Here is a 13330-nt window from a genome sequence, read left to right as displayed (position 1 = left end):
TAACTCCCGCTGTGCTTTGCACGCTGTGACGTCATTTTTTCGAACGGCGACATGCGTAGCGTACTTCCGTATTCCCGGACGTGTTACGCAAACGACGTTAAATTTTAAATTTCGACGCGGGAACGACGGCCATACTTTAGACAGCAATACGTTTGCTGACTAAAGTTAGGGCACCTAAAACGACGACTAACTTTGCGACGGGAAACTAGACTAGCGGCGACGTAGCGAACGCGAAAATCAGTCGGGGATCCGCCGTAACTCCTAATTTGCATACCCGACGCTGGTTTACAACGCAAACTCCCCCCAGCGGCGGCCACGGTACTGCATCCTAAGATCCGACAGTGTAAAACTATTACACCTGTCGGATCTTAGGGATATCTATGCGTAACTGATTCTATGAATCAGTCGCATAGATAGAAACAGGGATACGACAGCGTATCAGAAGAAACGCCGTCATATCCCTTTTGTGAATCTGGCCCAAAATCCTTACGGTGGTGGATCACGAGTGTTTTGTGGTGTGAAATTATATTCAGTATTTCTGATGGCACCTTCAAGTCTGTGACGTAATCTCACTTTCAAGACCTTATTGGATTTGTCTTCATAGACTTTTTTCTATGTGGTTTTTCACCAATTTCTTAATCTCATTTTTAAAAAAAGGGATTGACTGAGGATTGGCTGATTTGCTCCCAGTGCTGTCAATCAAAGCCAGTAATGAGTGACGAGAGAGCGGGGAGGGGCCGAGTCCCACTGTCTCTCTCAATGGACGCAGCAGCGGGGCTCAGGGGCGAGAAGGCACGCGTGCCCCTATGCGAAGTGGCTTTCCATGGGGGCACTGGAGAGAAAGAGGGGAAAGGAACGCTGGTGAGGGACCTGAGAAATATCCCCCCTTTTTTGTAGACAGTCCAAAGTATTTAGTAAGAGGCATGGTGAGTTTTTTGAAGTTGAAATTTTTTTTGTCCAAATTTTTGGGAAAGTGAAGAAATTAAATTATATTTTTTTCACAAAGTTTGTCATTTAATTTTTTTCTCAGAGAAGGATTGAAAGAGTAGCTAGGACTCTCTCAAAGAAAAGCGGACTTTGTGGGCACAACACGAGGCAGTAAGGCCTCGTACACACAACTGAACATGTCTGCTGAAACTGGTCCGCAGACCAGTTTCAGTGGACATGTTCGGTCGTCTGTACGTCCGACCGGACAATTTTCCGGCGGATCGGACAGGTTTCCAAGAAACATGTCCGCTGGAAACCTGTCCGTCGCACATGTTCGGTCGTCTGTACGACTTACCGGACATGTCCGCTCGACCGAAAGCCCTCGCATGCGTCGAAGTGATTCGACGCATGCGTGGAAGTATTGACCTTCCAGGGTCGCGCACGTCGCCGCGTCATCGTCGCGGCGACGGCGCGGCCAGGTCACCGCGCTGTCTGTCCGCGCGGATTTCGGTTTGATGGTGTGTACAACCATCAGACCGAAATCTCCGAGCGGACATGTCCGATGAAAACGGTCCGGCGGACCGTTTTCATCGGACTGTCCGCTCGTCTGTACGGGGCCTAAGTATAAGAAATGTGTCTTTATTACAATTTTTTTAAAAAAACACACATATAATAAAACAAAAACAACGCCCTCTACTAGGCAATTGGATGTGGAACACGTTGACAAGCAAGCATGGAGGAGTTCATGGACCTGACATTTTGATAATTATCTACACCTCTTTTCTGCGCATTGATGGACTTTTCACTGTTTCAATGAAAGGATCCATGCCTCCATGTCTGTAATTGGATATCTGTTGTCCTTTGTCTAGTAGATAGTGTTCTTTTTGTTTTAGAATATATGTGTGGTTTTAACATTTTTGTAATAGACATATTTCTTATACTTATTGCCCCGTGTTGTGCCCAGAAAGTCTGCTTTTCTTTGAGAGAGTCCTAGCTGCTCTTTCAATCCTTATTCTCCAACATTTGGATGATGGCATGGTGGAGGTCCTCCCTTCTTAGGTTATTTCTCACACACAGCATAGGCTTACTTAGAATTAGAACCCAAAGCACATTCAGCTATGCCTCCTGAGTATGAGGATATCACATGTGTGAGACTTTTTCACAACCGAACACCCAAAATCCAAGGAGCACCTTTGGGCTTCCAAGGAGCATAAATGTTGCATCCAATTTCCGGACTACCTGACACGTTTTTGGTGGCATTGGAGCACCAGGACAAGGAAACAAAATAGAGAGATAGAGTTACCGCTCCAGATGGGTGTGTTGAAACAACCCGTGTCCTCTCAGAAAAGCCCAGGTAACCAGCAATGCACGAAGCAAAATTAGAAAGAATGTTTGGACAGCCGCACTCTGGAAAAACCTTTCGGTTGCCTTTTATTGGTAAAAAAAATTAAAACACCACATGTCACAGCAAAAAAATAGGGGATGCAGCTGACGCGTTTCACACTATTGGTTAGTGCTTAGTCATAGCTAACATATAAGAAAATGCACAACAAATATATTGTATCTGTAACGGAATGGCCCGTGACACCCAGAGACTTTTGAAGGATGTGGGGTACTCCTGTGCCAGCTTCACTAATGGCTCTTGGGTCTAGGGTCATCCTATGTCCCTTTTGGGCATAGGATGACTGAGAAATGATATCATAAATTACATGAGATGGGACATTACTCATAATTCATGTATTGCAGGAGATCTGGAAATATTACAGGTGATTTCATTCTGACCCCCAACCGGTCAATAAGAGTGTCTCTTTCAATCCTAATACTGTTTTGTGTCTATTGTACTAATTAAGTCTGTAACTTTGAGGTGTTAATTGGGTCTGGCTTCTGAAAGACCTTTCATTGTGGATGCTAATGACACTGTATGGTCTGAAAAGTCTATTAATGATAAGATGTGGAATGTGACTGAGCACCCTCTAAAGGTCAGACGTCTGTGCATTGTGTATCAGGTGTGAATAGCTTATTGTCGGAGACAGAACGTCTGACATAGGAATGTGTATTATGCAGGTGAATAGCTTATTGTCGGAGTCAGGACGTCTGGGGGATAATTAACTCATCTGAATGTCATTATCTAAAAGATGAAGCCCATTGTGTGATGTGGTGGGTGGAGTGTGTCTTTGTTCCTGTGATTAACTGTCACATGCTTGTAACTGTATAAAAGACTGAGTTTTACCATTAAAAGTAGTCATTCATTTTGGAACCAGTAACAGAGCGTGTGTCTCGTTATTCTGGGAAATTAAATGGGTCCTGCCGGCTGGATTGTCAGATAAGCTGTCGTGGGGCGATGGAATGGAATATCGTAAACGGTGGTGACCATTACAGTATCAAACAAAGACCATATAGTCAGCCCCGACCAATGGAAAATTGTACCCAATCAATGAACATCAAAAATGCTCACTGATTAGATAACACTTAAGGGTGTGAACATACTTTAAACCATTAACCCTTCACAAATATGGAAGGTTATGGAAAGATGTGAAAATAGTGTAAAAAGCAAGGAATAAATCCTTGTGTAATATATATCTATATATAAAACAAATTATAAGTGTTATATTAACATTCATGATACAAAAATGCATGACTGTATATTGGTGTGGAATGAAATCTGTGTATAAAACTGGAAGTGTAACCCACTTAAACAGTTGGGGGCAGATCCACAAAAGGATTACGCCGGCGTATCTACTGATACGCCGGCGTAATTTTAAATTTCCCACGTCGTATCTTTGTTTTGAATCCTCAAAACAAGATACGACGGCATCTGGGATCGATCCGACAGGCGTACGTCTTAGTACGCCGTCGGATCTAAGCTGCAATTTATCGGCGGCCGCTAGGTGGCGTTCCCGTCGAAATCCGCGTCGAGTATGCAAATTAGCTAGTTACGGCGATCCACGAACGTACGTCGGCCCGGCGCATTTTTTAACGTCGTTTGCGTTCGCCTTTTTCCGGCGTATAGTTAAAGCTGCTGTTCTGAGGCGTACTCAGTGTTAAGTATGGCCATCGTTCCCGTGTACAATTTTGAATTTTTTACGTCGTTTGCGTAAGTCGTTCGCGAATAGGAATTTGCGTAGAATGACGTCACCGTCGTAAGCATTGGCTTGTTCCGGGTTAATTTCGAGTATGCGCACTGGGATACCCCCACGTACGGCGCATGCGCAGTTTAAAAAAAACTTTGTTTATGACGGGTCACGACGTATTTACATAAAACACGCATCCATCACTTCCATTTGAATTCCGCGCCCTTACCCCGCAACAGATACACTACGCCGCCGTAACTTACGGCACAAATTCGTTGAGGATTCAAACAAAAAAAAGTAAGTTACAGCGGCGTAGTGTATCTTAGATTCGCTACGCCCGGCGCAATTAATGCGCCGTTGTATGTGGATCTACCCCTTGGCCTATAAATATCAGAAGGTGATACCTATAAAAAGATTATCATCAACTATAAAAGCATAAATGTGTATCCGTGGTAAAACATGACGGTGAATAAAGATACAACTGTGATCTTTATATATGTGAGACATGTGAATACATAAAAGTTCTAATACAGCAAAATGTGCAAATCTATATAATGAGAAAGAAATATATCTTAAAGCGGATGTCCGCTGAAAAAAAAAAAATTAAAAGTCAGCAGCTACAAATACTGCAGCTGCTGACTTTTAATATCGGCACACTCACCTGTCCTGGAGTCCAGCGCCATCCGCAGCAGAGGATGAGCGATCGCTCGCCAATCTGCTGCCCCCCCCACCACCATCCTCCGTGAGGGAACCAGGAAGTGAAGCGCTCTGGCTTCACTGCCCGGCTCCCTACGGCGCATGCTCGAGTCGTGCTGCGCCTGCTGATTGGCTCCCGCTGTGCTCTGGGAGCCGAGTGTTCCCAGAACACAACGGGGGATGGGGGGATGGGAGGTGACGTCCTGCCCGCAGTCTTCCCGCAGACTGTGTGGCCGGAAGTGGGTGCAAATACCTGTCTTTAGACAGGTATCTGCACCCCCCTCCCCCTGAAAGGTGTCAAATGTGACACCGGAGGGGGGGTTCTGATCAGGGGGAGGGTGGAGCCCTGCTTTAAATGTATAAAGATTTAGTTAAATTTAAACAAATTAATTAATTAGTAGTGTGTTATGTGAGAGATTGGCTTAATGGCTATAATCTCACTGTAAAAACGTACTAGATGTAATGTATAGCGTGACTCTGATGTCAGCGTGATATAAATTGTGGTGTCTAGAATATGTTAATTTTAAAGCCTTATATTAACATATAGTTTATATTTAGTAATTTAAAGGCAAAAATATGTCACTGATAAACCAATCTCCATGTAAATAAGCTGTAACGGTCAGGGGTTAACGCTGTTTACGATATTCCATTCCACCAACCCAAGACAGCTTATCCGACACTCCACAATCCAGCAGACACGATCCATATGGATTTTCCCAGAATAACGAGACACAAGCTCTGTTCTCTGGTTCCAAACAGAATGACTACTTTAACCACTTCCCGACCGCTGCATGTATATGTACGTCCACAGAATGGCACGTACAGGCAAATGGGCGTACAGGTACGTCCTTGCCTTTCCGCGGGTCGGGGGTCAGATCGGGAACCCCTCTGCTACATGCGGCGGTCAGATTCCCGCGGGGAGCGTTCCGGGACGACGGCGCGGCTATTCGTTTATAGCCGCTCCGTCGCGATCGCTCCCCAGAGCTGAAGAACGGGGAGAGCCGTATGTGAACACGGCTTCCCCGTGCTTCACTGTGGCAGCTGCATCGATCGAGTCATCCCCTTTATAGGGGAGACACGATCAATGACGTCAGTCCTACAGCCACACCCCCCCTACAGTTGTAAACACACACTAGGTGAACCCTAACTCCTACAGCGCCCCCTGTGGTTAACTCCCAAACTGCAACTGTCATTTTCACAATAAACAATGCAATTTAAATGCATTTTTTGCTGTGAAAATGACAATGATGCCAAAAATGTGTCAAAATTGTCCGAAGTGTCCGCCATAATGTCACAGTCACGAAAAAAATCGCTGATCGCCGCCATTAGTAGTAAAAAAAAATAATAATAAAACTATCCCCTATTTTGTAAACGCTATAAATTTTGCGCAAACCAATCGATTAACGCTTATTGCGATTTTTTTTACCAAAAATATGTAGAAGAATACGTATCGGCCTAAACTGAGGAAAAAAAAAAATTATATATGTTTATGGGGGAGATTTATTATAGCAAAAAGTAAAAAATATTGAATTTTTTTCAAAATTGTCACTCTATTTTTGTTTATAGCGCAAAAAATAAAAACTGCAGAGGTGATCAAATACCACCAAAAGAAAGCTCTATTTGTGGGGAAAAAGGACGTCAATTTTGTTTGGGAGCCACGTCGCACGACCGCGCAATTGTCTGTTAAAGCGATGCAGTGCCGAATTGTAAAAATGCCTTTGGGCATTTAGCAGCATATTGGTCCGGGGCTTAAGTGGTTAATGGTAAACTCAGCTCTTTTTATACAGTTAGCAACCAAATATGGACAATGACTCAACTCCACCCACAACATGACACAAGGAACTTTAATACACATTCCTTTAGATGTAAGTCAGACTTTCTGGTACCGAATCTACATGAGTCAATTACTATAGCTGACATGGCAGACATCATGACTTTTAGGCCTCGTACAGACGACCGGATCTATCCGCTGGGATTGATTCGGGGATCAGTTCCAGCAGATAGATCCGGTCGTGTGTACGTCCGAGCGGACATTTCCCGGCGGATAAAAATCCAGCCGACGGATTCCCAGCGGATAACAATTTCTTAGCATGCTAAGAAATCTATCCGCTGGAATCCAGTCCAGCGGACTGATCCGGTCGTCTGTACAGACTCACCGGATCAGACCGTCCGCTCCCCTCCCTCGCATGCGTCGTAATGATTCGACGCATGCGTGGAAGTATTTACCTTCCAGCGTCGCCACGTCATTGTCACGGCGACGGCGCGACACGTCACCGCGGATGTATTCCGCCCGGATTTCGATCTGATGGTGTGTACAGCCATCAGATCCAAATCCGCCAGAGGATTTATCCGCTGGAAACGGTCCGGCGGACCGTTTCCAGCATATATCCTCTCGTGTGTACGGGGCCTTAGAGTGTGTTAACTCACAACACATATTAGCATCAATAGAACTTTCACACAATACAGGGTTAGTTAGCATAGCACCATGAAATATCTTAGGAGCCAGACTTAATTAACACAATAGACAATAGAATGCAATCACAGCAAGCTTTCATCACTACAGCCAGGTAGCTGGAGGCGATTAACATCAATTAACATCTCAACAGTCTATGTTCCACATTGAAGGACACACTCTATTGACCACGGGCCATACCGTTACATAAGCAGATATATAGAAGTAGATAAAATATATATATATGTATATCTCTGTGCTTATATGTGGAAAAATCGAGATAGGTGTCAGTGTACATAGTATAAGTTTGTTAAAATCGTAAGAAACCTCCACTTGTGCCCAAAATCCGGATCGCATGTGGAGGTTCGACCAAATCACTAAAACAGATCTAGACCTATCTAATCATGTACAATACCTGACAAAATGAAATAAAAAGGATCATAAATACGTATTTCTTCTATACATAAAACATAACACATAACTCTGCACAGATGGATGAGAGCGCATAGAAAAACAACATCTTTGTTTCATGTTAGAGCCTCGTGATCGTGTAATCAGGGATCACAGTGATGCATGACCTAGCTATGCGATATAAATGCGATATAAATGTCCCAACATATGCATACACGACCCGACGTGGCTAGTCCTTTTATATTCAACTGCAAAGAGTGTTAAAGCTCGTTCAGTGTAGCCCCTCCCCGTTCAGTGCAGTCCCCCTTCAGTACCTCAGATCAGCGTGGCGGCACATGCACAGCAGGTCCTCTCCCCCTGTTTACACATAAACAGAGAGGAGGGGGAGGTGGCTTCACTCGGCTGTGCCTGAGGAGGGGATCGTAGGTGCAGCGGTGTCACCCTGCACCACCCCCTCACACACCCCATCCCCCTCGCCACTGTAGCTAGCTCGCCTCTCCCTGCCTGTGCCAGTGTGCCGCTGCCTAAACCCGCGGCGCTGCCACCGCGGGTGTAATACAATCGCGGAGGGGGGTGCCAGTCTGACACCCTCCCAGTGTGTGGTACCCGGGGGCGGCTCGCCCCCCCTTTAGTACGCCTCTGGATAGCCGCACGGCGCCTCTGTTGCCCATGGCGCCCTGTGCGACCGCACAGCTCGCACACCCCAAAGGCCGGCCCTGTAGAGGACAATATATTTATGCAAAGTCTGATGAATTAATCCCGATTCAATAAACTTAGATGGAAAAAATCCAAGAATATTTAGAGTGCTGGTTGGTATATATTTGTAGATAAATAAATGACGCTTGTATCTATGTTAAAAGGAGATGAAGGAAAAATGTAGAAAGGAAAAAAGAGAGAAAGAGAGAATATGAAGGCATCGTAAGCGCGGGGTCCACTGAACTACTAATCATAACAATGGGAAACCCCTTCGGTATACGAGTATCTAAAAAGAATATCCAATAGACCTCACGCTTACATAACCTTCTGACTTTGTCTCCCCCTCTTATTGGAACAGTAATTTTTTCTACACCTTGGACTAGATGTATCTTTTGAGTGTACGGTGTTCCAGTGGTTTGCCACATTAGTATTGTGGTTCTTTTCTATATCGTACAGATGGTTATATTATCTGTCTCTAAGTCTTCGAATGGTGCGACCCACATACTGAATCTTACACAGATCACAGTTGATAACGTATACTATGTATCTGGTATTGCAGTTAATGAACCGCTGTATTTTAAAGCTCTTATCACTGGCATGTGAGTGTACAAATTGCCCATGATGTAATGTGACGGCAGTAATTGCACCCCTTCACTCCACATTTGAAGGTACCCTTGAAATGTAGCCAATTTGCCTCCGTTGGTTTGGATTAAAATTAACTTGGTGAAAGGGTACCCCCCCCCCCCTCAATGTGGGTGCCCTATGCGACACTGTTCTGATGCCCTCGGACAGTATTTCTTGATAAGCCGCGTCATTGTACAAAATGGGAAGGTATTTGGTAACAATTTGTCTGATTTTGTTGAATTCCAGGCTATATGGTGTAGAGAAAATCGGTACACTGCCAAAAGAGGACAAGGAAACACCCACAAAATGACCTCAGAGTAACACCCCAAGTTATTTTCTAGGAGGCATGGTGAGTCTTTTGAAGACTTCGGTTTTATTGCCACAGGATTTTGGTAAATACGGAAAGAAAAATGAATTTAATTTTTATACGCAAAGTTGTCAAATGTAATCAAATATTTTTCACACAAAGCTTAGGCATATCTATAATTGTACCCCAAAATACATTCTGCTACTCCTCCTTAGTATGGGGATACTACAGATTATATTCTGGATATTGTATTTTGTTTAGTACAAAAATCAACCAATTGGATCAAAACCAATTTACAGTAATGGTAGCCTCTATACAAGTGGTCAGGGAATATAACTTACTGTAGTGATACCTATAGCCAGGGCTTTTTTTCAGCAGGAACGCAGTTCTGGCACCTCCAGCTCTGAATATATGTAATTGCAAGGAGTGATGGAGTGTATTGGAGGGTCTATTGATGCTGATGCTCACAGGTGGGTAGGGGGTGGAACCAAGGAATGGTGATTTAGTGATTGGTGACCATCACCTACCCTTCCAGGCAGCTGAGATCTAGGACCATCACCTACTTCTTCAGGCTGTAGAGATAAGAGACCATAACCTACCAATTTAGGCTGTAGAGATCAGTGACCATCACCTACCTCTCCAGGCTGTAGAGATCAGTGACTATCACCTACCAATTCAGGCACCAGAGATCGGTGACTATCTCCTATCCCTCCAGGCTTCAGAGATTGGTGACCATCACCTACCCTTCTAGGCAGCTGAGATCTGGAACTATCACCTACTTCTCTAGTCTGTAGAGATAAGAGACCATTACCTACCCCTCCAGGCTGTAGAGATCAGTGACCATCACCTACCTCTCCTGGCTGTAGAGATCAGTGACCATTACCTACCCCTCCAGGCTGTAGAGATCAGTGACCATCACCTACCCCTCCAGGCTGAAGAGATCAATGACCATCACCTACCTCTCCAGGCTGTAGAGATCAGTGACCATCACCTATCCCTCCAGGCTGTAGAGATCAGTGACCATCACCTACCTCTCCAGGCTGTAGAGATCAGTGACCATCACCTACCTCTCCAGGCACCAGAGATCGGTGACCATCTCCTATCAATCCAGGCTTTAGAGATTGGTAACCATCACATTCCCTTCTTGGCAGCTGAGATCTGGGATCATCACCTACATCTCCCGGCTCTAGAGATCAGTGACCATCACCTACCCCTCCAGGCTGTAGCGATATCCTACCATCACCTACCCCTCCAGGCTGTAGCTATCTCCTACCATCACCTACCCTTCCAGGCTGTAGCAATATCTGACCATCACCTATAAGACTGTATTGCTAACTAAAACTAAAGCCTAATTCACATCTGAGTAATTTTCTCATGGAAGCATATGGAAGAAAGCAGCAAAAGATACAATTTTGGTCTCAGTCTTTATGCAATTTTCTCACCATTCACTTCCTTGGTTTATGGCCATTTACATCATTCAACATGACTTTTCTGCTAAATAAACTAACCACAAAAGTACTTCCACTTACCAAGAGCTTTGTTAGAAACACTATAGTATATTTGTAGCCATACATGGTCAGCATTTATACTTCAAACTGATTGTGGCATTCAGATTGGCCTGAAGCAAAAAAAAAATAAGCATAGGGGGGCAGGAGAAACAAGGAAGGATAGGGTTAAAGCAGAAAAAGCATAGGAGGAGTAGTTATGTACCTTGATTGGCTAATTTAAATTGAGGAGGTGGCCTGCAGGGGATATATAGGGTGGAGCCCAAAAGGCGGAAAGCAGGTGGAGCCAACGGACGTGAAGGAATCTTCCACCTTCCTGCCCTGAGTTTGGATCTGTTTTAGTGATGGCAATAGGGCCTTGGCGGTTGGGGTCTTCGGAGGTGTTAACATTTTTGGTAACAGTAAACAACCTTTATGGCATGGTTATCTGATTATTATTATTGTTTTCTGATTTAAAGAATGCTATCTTTGAATGTTTGTTAATAAAAGGCCAATTTGGCCAAAAACATCTTTCCATATTGTGGAATCATGATGTTGACACCAAATTCTGACCTTACCATCTGCAGGCCTCAGCAGAAGTGGAAATTCACCAGACCTGGTTACATTTTTCCAATCTTCCACTGTTTGGTTTGTGTGATCCTGTGCTCACTGTGGCCTCAGCTTTGTGTTTTTAGCCGATAGGAGTGGAACCCGACTTGTTCTTCTACTTATGTAGCCCATCCACTTTAAACTAAAGCTGTGTTTAGATATTTATATGTAGTCAAATGCTGACTGTTATTTTATCTTCACTCAGGGACACTCCTCCGTGGGCTATGCATGGAGCTCCTTCCTCCTAGTGCCCAACATTGAGAACAATCGCATCACTTCCTGACTGCAGAGGAGAAACCAATTACTGATTGCAGAGGATTGTGGCACACATAGTCCGGTCACCTGGATTTATATTAGACCTCATACTGTTAAAAACTGCAAGTTCTAGTGTGCTGAGAATTCTGAGGAACTCTGGGTGAGCAGATACATTGTCTCGCTCTCTTGGTACCCAGGATTCAGAGCTGCAAGAGTGAGAGGTTGTCACTATGGGTGCTGTTTGGCAGGCCTAGGCAGAGCTGGGAACCTCTCATCCTGACAGCCGCATTGTTGGGTGCAGGGCTGTTGTCCCTGTTACGGCATTGCTGATCGCGTCTATATCTACATTACACCCACGCATTTATCGCTGGACTTTTGGTTTTACAGGTTGCCAGTTGGGCACCTCACACCTGGTTGCAAACATTTAAGAGCCTTTGCAGGGACATACTGTCTCCAAGAACCCGTGTATCTGCAGGATTAATGAGCAGGCGGAAGCCCATCTTATCTCGGACACGTCACTTAAAGACACTGCCTTTATACCATTACCCCCCCAGGCCAAGGGTGGCAGTAGCAAAGTCAGGGTGTATTGGGTGTCCCCCTCGGCAGCGAATCAGTGGGAGTGGTTGCCTCGCTTTGCATGCTGGGGAGGGGTACTTAAGGGACAGACGCCACTGGTGGGGGTCTGTCGTCCCACGCGCCTCGTGGCCCGCCTGGGCTGGGTGTCCTGAATCCTGGCTCAGGGACCACGTTGGTCCGGGGGCGTGGCTTCAGCCTGGTAGGCCCAGTAGTCAGACGGGGTGCCTGCTCTTTTTCAGAGGTGATCCTGTGCTGTCCGTCCTGCGGGAGGAAGCCATTTGATGAAGGAACCCAGGGGAGGACCTATCCTGGAGAGGGCCATGCAAGAGGCTGGTACCTTGGGAGAAGGCCTGGAGACTTCATCGATGGATGCACCATACACTGAGAGGCCTGACAGTGTCGCCTGTTGGGTCTAAATTTCTACTGGAGAGTTCCGGGTGCTGAATCCTGTGGCAGGGGATTCTGGACCAAAAGTGTCTCCTCATAAAGGAAGGTCTGTGGCAGAGACTGTACTTTATTCCGTGCGCCATTCTGGCTGCTAGGCCAGTGAGAGGGACCTATCCAGGTGAGCAATACCCACTCTGGCTGGAGTGGCAACGAGAACTGTTTGCTGGAAGCAGGAGTGTTTCCTATTTGTGACCATACACCTTAATCTACCTACCCTTTCGACCCCTTTCCACTTCTTTCTGTTGAAGTTCTGCAAATAAATCCCAGAAAAGGAAGTGCATTGTGTGGACATTAAAATTCTTCAGATTCTCACTTTACCCTGGACAGCGAGAACATAGAGGTAACGTGCCACCCAAAATTACTCAGCAGCTCCTCCGGGGGTAGCGCTACATACACATATAATTCCATGATCACTAAAAATAATATATAAAGAACTGGTTTTAGCCGGTGAAAATATAAATCGTTGTATCTTACCTTCCTCCATTGGAGGGTTGCCCTCTGCCGTAACTTGGTGGAGGAGAAAGACGGCGATCAATAGATAGGACCACAGTGTAGACATGGCAGGCGGACCCCCAGCTACAGTCAGTGTGCTCAGTGCTCAGTCTTATCACTGCCTGTTCTGTACATTACACACTGACAGAGGAAGCAACTCACGGAGATTCTGATCAACAACACGTATGAGTGAGGCATTCTTCCTCTTTTGTGGTGAATGTAAAGATCTGCTCAGGAGTCTGAAACCCGGAAATTCTTAAGACTCAACAAGCCGAGTGTGACC

The 13330-nt window shown here is 45.3% G+C and overlaps 1 long non-coding RNA gene across 1 annotated transcript in view; it reads left to right on the top strand.

Moving 5' to 3' along the window:
- LOC120924688 overlaps positions 1-12134 on the top strand; it is a 28607-nt gene extending 16473 nt beyond the window's left edge. Inside the window, exons 2-3 of the long non-coding RNA XR_005746404.1 lie at positions 9124-9226; positions 11483-12134. This is a non-coding gene — a long non-coding RNA (uncharacterized LOC120924688). The remainder of the gene's footprint in view (positions 1-9123; positions 9227-11482) is intronic.
- Positions 12135-13330: the final 1196 nt, after the last annotated feature.

Source organism: Rana temporaria, chromosome 1 (genome assembly GCF_905171775.1).
Source record: "Rana temporaria chromosome 1, aRanTem1.1, whole genome shotgun sequence".
NCBI lineage: Eukaryota > Metazoa > Chordata > Amphibia > Anura > Ranidae > Rana > Rana temporaria.
Note: the sequence above shows the minus strand (reverse complement) of the source record. Positions and strands in the feature narration are given on the sequence as shown.